This window comes from Penaeus monodon, unplaced genomic scaffold, assembly GCF_015228065.2.
Source record: "Penaeus monodon isolate SGIC_2016 unplaced genomic scaffold, NSTDA_Pmon_1 PmonScaffold_4028, whole genome shotgun sequence".
Taxonomy (NCBI): Eukaryota; Metazoa; Arthropoda; class Malacostraca; order Decapoda; family Penaeidae; genus Penaeus; species Penaeus monodon.
In genome coordinates, this window is record NW_023658811.1 from 1 (window position 1) to 11,153 (window position 11,153).

At 39.3% G+C, this 11,153-nt stretch overlaps 1 pseudogene; it reads right to left on the reverse strand.

Annotated features, from left to right (window-relative positions):
• Window positions 1-5,900: 5,900 nt before the first annotated feature.
• On the reverse strand, window positions 5,901-10,820 carry LOC119570819 (annotated as a pseudogene).
• Between the last annotated feature and the right edge of the window lie 333 nt (window positions 10,821-11,153).

Below are 11,153 nucleotides of genomic sequence, written 5' to 3' on the forward strand. Positions count from 1 at the left end.
GAAGGTGTTGAGGTTAGTTTAGGAAAGGTGGATGAAAGTGGTGGTTGATTAGATGGAGAATGTATGCGTTGAGAAAGGAATAGTGTTGAAAGATGAGGATGTTAAGTTAGGTCGTAGGAATGTGGGAAAGAGTAATATGAGGACAAAGGGATGTGGGAAGAAAATGATAATTGGGATGGTATTGGGGGATGGTATAGAAGGTCTCTTGAAGCATACAATAGATGGTTATAAGAGAAAGGATATGACAAGTCAGTCTGGGAGCGGAAACCGCGAATATTCAATGAAGGATAGTTATACTTTATGATCAGATTGAAGTTTGGAGTTTGAGGGGGAAGCAGCTAGAGGGTGGGATAAGGACCGAGAGGTCTGAATGGAGAGGTGTGGGAGTTGTGTTCTACTAGGAGGAGTATTAGAGAAGAGGGTGTGGAGGGTACTTGTGACATAAGGGATTCACGTGTGTATCAAGGAGGGAGTGGAAGGGATAGAGGGGATGGTGGGAGGGTTAATGTGGTGCGGGGTTGTGGGATGGGGGGGATGGGCTGTGTTGGGAGGGGTTAGGAGGATAGGGTGTAGGGGGGATATCGTTAGGAGGAGGATGGATATCAGCAGTTACTTGAGTGTGGAAGGAGCAGAGTTGTAAGATTTGGAGGTTGAGTGTCAGTTTTCATTAAGTAATCTTGAATATTTTCAATAGTTTCTTCTGAGGAGTTGGTTGGGGAGTTTTGGGGGATAAAGGATTTCTTGTGAGGGGGGAAGAGAGGACTTGGTGTCTCAAGCGTAGGGGCAAAGGAAGGTGGAGGTGATTGTGTGGTAGGGGAAGAGGGGGTGGAACGTTTGTTCTGTCTGTTACGGGTAGTGCGAGGAGGGAGAGGGAAGGTGTTGGGGTTGTAGTGGTGATTGGAGTATCTGTAGTAGAGATTGGAGTGTCTGGTTTAGGATGGCAAAAGAGTTTGACTGGGGAAGGTAGGAGGTAGAAGAGGGGGAGTTAGATGTAGGGGGGTGGGTTTAGGAGAATTGGTAGAATGAGCAGTATTACTGGAGTAAGGAGTAAGAGAGAAACCACGTCGACGTGCTTCTGTCTGGCTTCACGTAGTGTGAGTCCAAGTTTGAATCTGAGAGTTGCTACCTCAGACTCAAATTTGTAGGTGGGACAGCCCTATAAAATACATTATGGGGGCCGCCACAGTTGGCACATGTGCGTGATTGTGCAGAGCAGTTAGATCGGGTATGGCCAGGTTGGGCACATAGTGGGCATCTGGCTGTGGAACGGCAATGTTTGGCTGGGTGTCCTAGACGCCAACAATTTTGGCACTGACGTGGAGGAGGTTGGTATGGACGAACAGGGAGGGATTCTCCTCCTATGTAGACGTTAAAGGGAAGGTCATGTCTACGGAAGGTAATTTTGGCTATGTTAGTGGGTTTCTTTCGATGACCTCTGGGGGGAATGGAGTAGCATTGTACTGATGTTGCATCATAGTCTGTGAGACAGGCAAGTAGGTCTTCTCCACAGTCTGACCAATCTTTGTCATAGACTGGCAATTTGCTGGGGAGATTGAAACTGTTCCGGTGCAAGTATTGAGGGTTGGATGGGGTTCTGCAAGGATGGGGTTACCATATAGGTCAGTTAGTTTTGTTAATGCTATAGCTTGGTTTTCGGATGTTACTGTGACAAGACGGGGAAAGAGACTTTACCTACTTGTTTTTGGAGACATTGTTGGAAGAGAAGGGTGTTGTCAGAGTAGGGAGCTGTGGGAGGGATCACGAAAAATCGGTCCCATTTGGCTGCGCTAAGAGAGTTTCAGATTGTTGTAGAGATGGGGTAGTAGAAGGGCGGGGGCGTGACGAAGATGGAGTAGTGTTGAGGGAGGTAGTGTTATGGAGAGGTGGGCAATAAGGCTGTAAGGTATTAATAAGGGAGGATGGGGTGGTTGATGTTGGAGGTTGTGGGGTAGAGGTGTTGAAGTTGAGCATGCTGGAGAGTGGAAATGTTCCTTAAGGGTTGATTGTTGGCTACTGTCTATAGGCAGTGCTGAGGGGGTATTTATTGCAGTGTTTCGTCGGAGCCGTGTCAAAGGAGCTGGGGTCGGAATCGGGTGGGTTTACATCGTGGCTATTTGAATAAAGGGGCAAGCCTCTTGCCCTAATAGTGGATATTGTTTTTCATTACTGGCCCCAAAAAAAAAAATGGGGGTGTACGCCTGGTTATGTTGGGTAAAAACAGTCACGCCCCCGGTAAGGCTAGTAACTAAATCATGGGAATACGTGCCATGGCTCCCTCAGGCCGTTCAGGACTGGCATCAAAGTCGCCTTTCATCCTTTCAGCACGGCTCTCTACACCTTATGAGGTGGATAGCAGAAGGGTTTGGGAAAGGACAGAAACGAAAAGTGGAAGGAAAAAAGGCCATGCAAAATTAGTTGAGTCGAGGGCTTGAGTCCCAGGTTGGGGATTCCCCATCATTGGGTCCCATCCTCCAGCCTCCTAAGCCCCCCCCACGACAACAACGGCCAGGGATTGGGGGGGAATGTCATTGCCTACGGAAGTTAAATTTTTTGGCTATGTTAGTGGGTTTTCTTTCGATGATCCCTCTGTGGGGAAATGGAGTAGCATTGTATGATGTTGCATCATAGGTCTGTGAGACAGGCAAGTAGATCTTCTCCACAATCTACTCAAATCTTTGTCATAGATTTGGGCAATTTCCTGGAGATTGAAACTGTTCCGGTGCCAGTATTGAGGGTTGGATGGGGTTCTGCAAGGATGGGGTTTACCATATAGGTCTGTAATGGTTAATGGTTAATGGTTAAAAGCAAGATACATGTGCTGAGACAATCTTTAGTCATGTAGCCTATAGTTAATGTTAGGGAGGGTGGTTGAGTTGTGATTAGTTTCTAAGCTGGCAAAGGTATTGGGGGTGAGTGAAGGGTTAGGGTCGGGTATGAGTAAAGGGAGTAGATTAATGCAGATATGTATGCTTTTCGAAAGAGAATAGGTTGTTGAAGGGTCAAAAAGTATTGGGATTTGTAAGGATGTCTGATAGGTTGGAGGTCGTGAAGGGGGATAGGTGGGGGAACGCAGAGTACGAGTTGTTTCAAAACGTGGGCACGGCAGTAGGAATGTGTGGGGATTGGCGTGGTCTTGGTGTGTGTATTGAATTTAATGAAGTTATGCTTACATAAGGGATTCACGTGCGTAAGGAGAGTGGAAGGGTAGAGGGGATGTGGGGGGTTAAATGTGGGGCGGGGTGGGTCGGGGGGATGGGCTGTGTTTGGAGGGGGTAGGAGGATAGGGTGTAGGGGATATCGTTAGGAGGAGGATGGATATCATCAGGCAGTTACTTTGGTGTGAAATGAGCAGAGTTGTAAGATTTGGAGGTGAGTGTCAGTTTTCATTAGTAATCTTGAATCTTTTCATGGTTTCTTCTTCTGAGTTGGTCGGGAGTTTTGGGGTATAAATGATGTCTTGTGAGGGGGGGAAGAGAGGACTGGTGTCTCAAGCATAGGAGCAAAGGAAGGTGGCGGTGATTGTGTGTAGGGAAAGAGGGGGTGAACGTTTGTCTGTCTGTTACGGTTATGCGAGGAGGGAGAGGGAGGTGTTGGGATTGTAGTGGTGATTGAAGTATCTGTCGTAGAGATTGGCGTGTCTGGAACTTAGATGGCAACAAGATTTTGACCTGGGAAGGTATGGAGTAGAAGAGGGGGTTCGATGTAGGGGGGTGTGGGTTTTAGGATAAGTGGTAGAATGAGCAGTATTACTGGAGTTAAGGAGTAGAGAGAAACCAAACGTCGGAGCGTGCTTTCTTGTCCTGCTCCGTAGTGTGAGTCCAAGTTTGAATCTGAAGTTGCTACCATCAGACTCAAACTTGTAGTGGGCGCCCCTATAAAATACATTATGGGGGCCGCCACAGTTGGCACATTGCGTGGATTGTGGCAGGGCAGTTAGATCGGGTATGGCCATGTTGGGCACATAGTGGGCATACGCGTGGAACGGCAATGTTTGGCTGGGTGTCCTCGACCCAACATTTTGGCACTGACGTGGAGGTTGGTATTGACGAACAGGAGGGATTCTCCTCCTATGTAGACGTTAAAGGAAGGTCATGCTGCCTAACGGAAGGTAATTTTGGCTATGTTAGTGGGTTTCTTTCGATGACCTCTGGGGGAATGGAGTGGCATTGTACTGATGTTGCTCATAGTCCTGTGAGACAGGCAGGAGAGCTTCTCCACAATCTGACCAATCTTTGTCATGTGGGCAATTTGCTGGAGATGAAACTGTTCCGGTGCAAGTATTGAGGGTTGGATGGGGTTTTGCTGCCAAGGAATGGGGTTACCATATAGGTCTGTTAGTTTTTTTGTTAATGCTATAGCTTGTTTTCGGATATTACTGTGACAAGACGGGAGCGTCGGGTCCGGCTACGGAAAGAGACTTTACCTACTTGTTTTTGATGACATGTTGGAATAGAAGGGGTTGTCAGGTAGGGAGCTGTGAGGAGGATCACGAAAATCGGTCCCATTTGGCTGCGCTTGAAGAGGGTATTCAAATTGTTGTAGAGATAGGGGTAGTAGAAGGGCGGGGCGTGACGAAGATTGAGTAGTGTTAGGGAGGTAGTGTTATGGGAGTTGGTCAATAGGCTGTAAGGGTATTAATAAGGAGGATGGGGTGGTTGATGTTGGAGGTTGTGGGGATAGAGGTGTTGAAGTTGAGCATGCTGGAAGAGTGGAAATGTTTCTTACGGTTGATTGTTGCTACTGTTACTATTAGGGCCATTGATGAGGGGGGTAGTTATTGCTGTGTTCGGACAGTGGTCAAAGGAGAGCCTGGGGTCATGGAATCGGTGGGTTTACTCGTTAGGGCTATTTGATAAAGGGCAAGCCCATTGCCCTAATGTGGTGATAAGTTTTTCATTACTGGCCATGGTAATCTGGATTATGTTGGGGATAAAAACATACCAACCCCTCAGGGTCCCCTTGAGGGGTAAGGGCTAGATAACAAATCAGGGAATACCGTGCCCATGGCTCCCTCAGGCCGTTCAGAGACTGGCACAAAGTCACCTTTCATCCTTCAGCATGGCTCTCAATACCCTTAGGAGGTGGATCCATAAGGGTTGGTGAAGGGAACAGAAACGAAAAGTGGAAGGGAAAAAAGACCATCAAAATTAGTTGAGTCGAGGGCTGAAGTCCCAAGGTTTGGGGAGTTCCCCATCATTGGTCCCAGTCTCCGCCTCCTAAGCCCCCCCACCGACAACAACGGCCAGGGATTGGGGGGGCCTAGAATGAGAATGACTCCAGCATTGAGCCTCGTTCTCATCCTTCCTAAGCTGCCCCACCAACACACGGCATGGATTGGGGGAATGTGCGCGCACGGTCGTCCACACAGAACCACACACAAGCTTAGAGATATATTTCTCTGGCTTGGCAGATTAGGGTATACCAAGTTTTAAGATCCCCTCCTATTTACTCAATCTATTTAATTTGGTAAGATTTTCTCAGTCTTTTGGTGTAAAGTATTGCAGTGTTATTTCCTATGTCTATTTTAAATTTTTTGATTAGGTGGCACACATGGCCCACACCCACACACATACGTTAATCTCTTTCTCTCTCCTATTCATAATAAAGTATCAGTATTTTCACTACCAAATCATGAAGGACAATAAAAACCATATCAATGGTTAAGATAACATGATTCTTCTTTTTAATGACTTCATACAGGTTTACTTTTCTACTTCACCTCACGAAATGGCTGGATATAATTCTTAACTCCTGGTCTCAGGCTCTCCGTCCTTGGAGGCAGGATGGGTGTAACACAATGGTAGATAGTGATTGCATCCTTTTCAGGCTCTTCCCCTTCTTTTTTTGTTCTTGAAGTTCAAGGTGGACTATCACCACTCTTCGCATTTTGAACAGTCGAGTTATTCCCACTTCAAAATTTTTTCCTCGTCTCTTAGTTTCTTTCTAATGCCTTTGTTACTCTTAAATCTCTTTCCTGTGTTTCCCTTAGAAAGACTTTTGCCATATTTCCTGAAAAACTCAAGACTGTAGGATATTTTTGGGTTGTTATATAGACTTCATATTTGATCTTTATTCACTCTATAGTCTGAATACAAAAAGGGCAGTGGGTGGCATCTTTGGAGTTGAAAACCGTTGGTTTTGTTGTATTTTTTTTTTTTTTTTTTTTCAAAGTTATTTAAAAGATAACTTTAGTTTCAACAGATTTATATTATCACTTCCATATAGATTATACTTTTATGTTCCGTGTCTTTATAAATACATGATTTTTTTTTTTTTTTTTTTTTTTTCAAAAAAACATTTTGGTATTTTCACGTGGTTTTACATCATCACTTCCTGAATACTATATAAAATCTCTAGCCAATGTAGTCGATTACCGACGTAATTTTTTTTACGCTAACCTTTGGGAAACCAAGAAGCCTTTATGAAATGCATAGTATGGGGAAAATGAGAAAAAAGTGTTGAAAACTACTTCATTACATTTTCAGTGGCAAAAAAAATATTTTGCCATAATGGTAACAAAAAAAAAAAAAAAAAAAAAAAAAAAAAAAAAAAAAAAAAAAAAAAAAAAAAAAACAGGCATGGCCATACATACACCATGACATGTACGTACATGCCAGGCATGCCATGGCATGTATGTACATGCCACCCCTCAGGAAGGGTTAAATTCATGGTAAAAGTTACAAATATCACTTTCCCAATGAGGGACATCAGCGTCCTTATAATTTTCCTCCTTGAGACTCTCATCATCCCTGTTTGCCTTTGAAAGCTGCAAAGAAACAACATTTATATTAAAAGCTCCCATTATATTTTCAGGGATAAAAAAGGGTCTGCACCTTTGTATATAAGAGAGAAAAAAGCTATATCTTGTGAAAAAATGTTCTTTCTTATATGCCATAAATTCTGTATATAAAATATGGGGAAAAATTTGGGATATTTAATTTTCCTCTTTTCTCATATAGGTAAGCTTTCATTATTTCTTAAATCTTTTCTTATAAAATAAGCTAGTTTATGAAGCTTCTAATCTACTTTTGTATGACTTTTATGTCTTGCAAATAGGTGGTTGACATGAAATGTGTTTTTCAAGCACAAAGCAAGCCATTCTTATCACAAGGCATATGCACCTTATATGTGAGTCTACCTGCACATCAAAAATGTGATATTAAGAATTTAATAAATTATCCCTGAGTAGGGAATGTTAAAAGAGTACCACAATTAACTGGTGGTCTGATGTTACTATACACTAACTGCATTTGTATTTCATGGGTACTTTTTAACTATTAATAAGAAAGATTAGGAATAATATCATGGGTTTTATGAGAGAGGTACTAAGTAATAGAAAATCTGTTTTTACATTTTTTCATAATAATCATAATAGTATTATTTCTGAAGTGACTTTAAACATATTTAGATATTCTATTCATACTCACATTTACTAGGAAGACATTCTTGCTGTTTCTTATTTGTACTACCAAAGGAATTGGTTTTCCTTTTGGAATTGGTATTGTTGTGAGAACTGTTGAATCAGGTTGAGAAAGAATCCTCTGTACACCTGTTACAAATCCTTGGCTGAACATTTCCATCTTTCCTTTTTCATCCAATACTAAGACTTGAGGGCTTGGGGGCTGAAAAAAAAAAAAAAAAAAAGTCTATGTATGCATTATGTGTATAGTAGCTTATTAAATTTTTCCAGGGGGGACTATTAAAAGTATTATTAATATTTACTAAAAATTGTAAAACCATATATATATATATATTATATATATTATTAAAATATTTATATATATATATTATATATAAAATATATATATATATTATATATATATATATAATACATAATATATAATATATTTTATATATATATATATATATATATATATATATATATATATATATATATTTTATATTTTTTTTTTTTTTTTTTTTTTTTTTTTTTTTTTTTTTTTTTTTTTTTTTTTTTTTTCTAATACTGCTTCAGAGTCATCAATTGTGATCAGAATTATTTACTGTGTAAAAAAAAGCGGGGGGGGAAGCAGGCTAAGAAGCCATGTATAATTTTAATATTTTCAAAAAAATGTCATTCAGTTGTTCTTTGGAAATCTGTATGAGGAAAGTTTCATGGGGAGAAGGCCTGCCCCCCAAAAAAAATGACTTTCAAATGCTTTAAAGATTGTTAATGATTATGAATGACTCCTTGTAGTCACTGTTATATCACATACTTCATATCGGCTGCTGGTATATCATATCATATATCATGTATTCTGTAAAAACCACAATCGGAGAGGCCTGTGTGGTTATAATTCACCTTCTGTGTCACCACCACTGAGAAGGCATCAATGAGTACCACGGGGTCAAACCCACAGTATCTGTATCACCCATAAAGCTGACCTCTCAAAAACGTTTGTGCAAGGGGTCATGCCACAGGAAGTGGTGATGACTCTTCATATGATCAATGTTGTGAGAAAATGAGATCGTGACCTAACTAATCACATACCGAACATATCAAGTAGAATGTTACTGGACCATTGTAGCTTTTGTTTGTTTAAAGTGCAAAGGCAGTTCAAAGAGAACTTCCATGCTATTGGGGACACCATAGTATTCTGGAATTTGGGGCTTTTAAGCTGATAATCTGATTGTTTCCCGCAATGCAGATGTATCCAATATTTGTAGGACATTCTTTACTATATAATCAAATATATTTTTGATATTTAGCGGCTTTGTGTTTGTGAAACATTTGTAAAACCAATGTATTAATTAACAGGTGTGACCGCTGCTGAATAAACCGAAGTGAGTCCTACACATCGTATCAGTCACCCCACATCCATTGACAATCATGGCATTCTTTGGCATCACACTCCTCATCTATTCTACTACTTCTAGTTCAATGCGCCACTCAAAGTATTTCTCACAACATACTATCCTGTTAAGGGGTTTTCTTACACACAGAAATCTACCCAGAATATGTATTCAATTATTCTGTCAATACACTGCTGACTTGTATCTCTTACATAACTGCCTAATGATTTATTACTATGATTGAATAATCCATCAAAGTCCTGTGTAGAAAGAATGAATTTGAGATAAAAGACAACATGGAAAACTTTAATAGGTTTAAAAATCATATCAGGCACCGCTTTTGTTTGCTCTTTTGTACATGAGCTATAATTCAACTGTTCATGATATATAATGGATAATGGAATCAAGAAATAGGCAACATGTTGCAAATCTCAATACACTTACTTTTTCTATGGGGCTTCTTGACTATCCTTACTTTTAAAATATCACAACATGTGATGTAAACTTCTACTTACCTGAGTTCGCAAAAGAGGAGCAGAAAAAGAGACTCAAAAGCTGGGACATCGACCACATACTGGCCACTCTGCACTCCCTTCTACTGCCATCCTGTGGTCTGTAATTAGCTTTGTGTCACTCTTCTAAATAATAAAAATACAAAACATACACTTTTTGAAAGCATAATTATGTATGTCTTCAAGAAACCAACTCATGTTGACATTAATGGTATGTTACATGCCAAAAAATGAAAGATTGTACAGCTATGTCAAGGATGTTTACAAATACTAGAAAGAATACTGCATTAATCCCGAATTCACAAAAAAGCATAATGAAACAAAAACTCTCAATAAAAAAAAATGTTAGAAAAAAATGCCAGATATTCATAAAAAATAATAACCATAACCTAGCCTTCAGCTCAATATCTGTTATATTGGGTGTTTTCAAGAAAACTAGCCAATACAATAGTAAATCTATGATTTTTTCGAGAATATGAAGAATAATACATCTATACATATGTATAAGTATTCACCAAAAATATACCTGACATTTTAATATAAAAATGGAGTTAAAAGAAAAAGGCAAAAATTTTGAGTAATATCTATTTGAGATGCAGAAAAAAGGGATGTATGACACATGCAAACATGATAAATTCTTCACTGTATTATTCTTTTTTTTAACATATATTCAACAAACAAAGGAACATATTCTAATATTATGAAAGGATAAGAACAATAAAACTCAATGAGACTTCTCAAGAACAGAATATGAAATTTAAAACTACCTCAAAACATATTACAGAGTCAATCAAGTTTTGCCTAAATACTATACATATAAAAATTGTGTGTTAAGATGTGCATTTATTTTTTTACATGAGTCCCAAAACCTCATGCTCATTGTATTGAATCTATAAACTCTCTTTTTTACCGAGTCTACAATATCATTCTCTTCGTATTTATTCATAAAAACGTACTTGACCCTGGAGAGTATCCCATTCTTGCCGTCTAGAGTCACCACATCAAAACCGATCCTTTTGCCTCCTTGTCGAACTTCCTGGGTATAGAATCCATTACATGGTACACCAGCATCTTTTAAGTTCTTCACTATCTTCTGCACAAAATGTTGTTTTTCCAACACCTGTAACAGAAGAAAAATGTAGAAGATTGAAGCATTTCAACCCCAATGCTAGTGATAGTGTTTAGGCCATGAAAGAGTCAATTAATAGACCTTGTGATCTTCCCTGATTTCACCTTTCCAAGAATTGAAGAAAAAAAAACATTTTTTTTTAATGCTGTGAATATCAATGGTTATTTTTGTTAGACATATTAATTACTATAATGTTATAAACATTAGTAACAGCAAAATAAGATAATGTAAAATATTTTTGTAATTAAAGGGAAAAAGGGGTAAATGGGCAAGACAGGCAGTACTCGTAGTTGGCTCATTGGTGACTTCATACAAGTGTAGCCATCTTATGTGTAAAAACAAAAATAAATAACTCACAGTCGGCATGGTATATACGTACATCCCATGCCCAGTGGCTTTTGGGTGAAATACTGAAATAGTTCTATAATCTTCCTACTTTCAATGACCTACAAACACAGATATCACTGTCTGACTCTTCACAATTAACTATTAAGATATTCTGAAAAATATGTTTATAGTATAAATATATATTAACAAATGCATATGATAATTATCATTGGCTTATAACACTGAAAAAACAATCATTAACATATTACTGATAAAATAGATAGCTTGGTCATGAAAGTTACTTTACATTGTATCTATTACTGTTCTTTGTTCTAAAGGTTAAGACTCATAAACATACAAAATCTGATTACTCTTATGCTTATATTACCTTT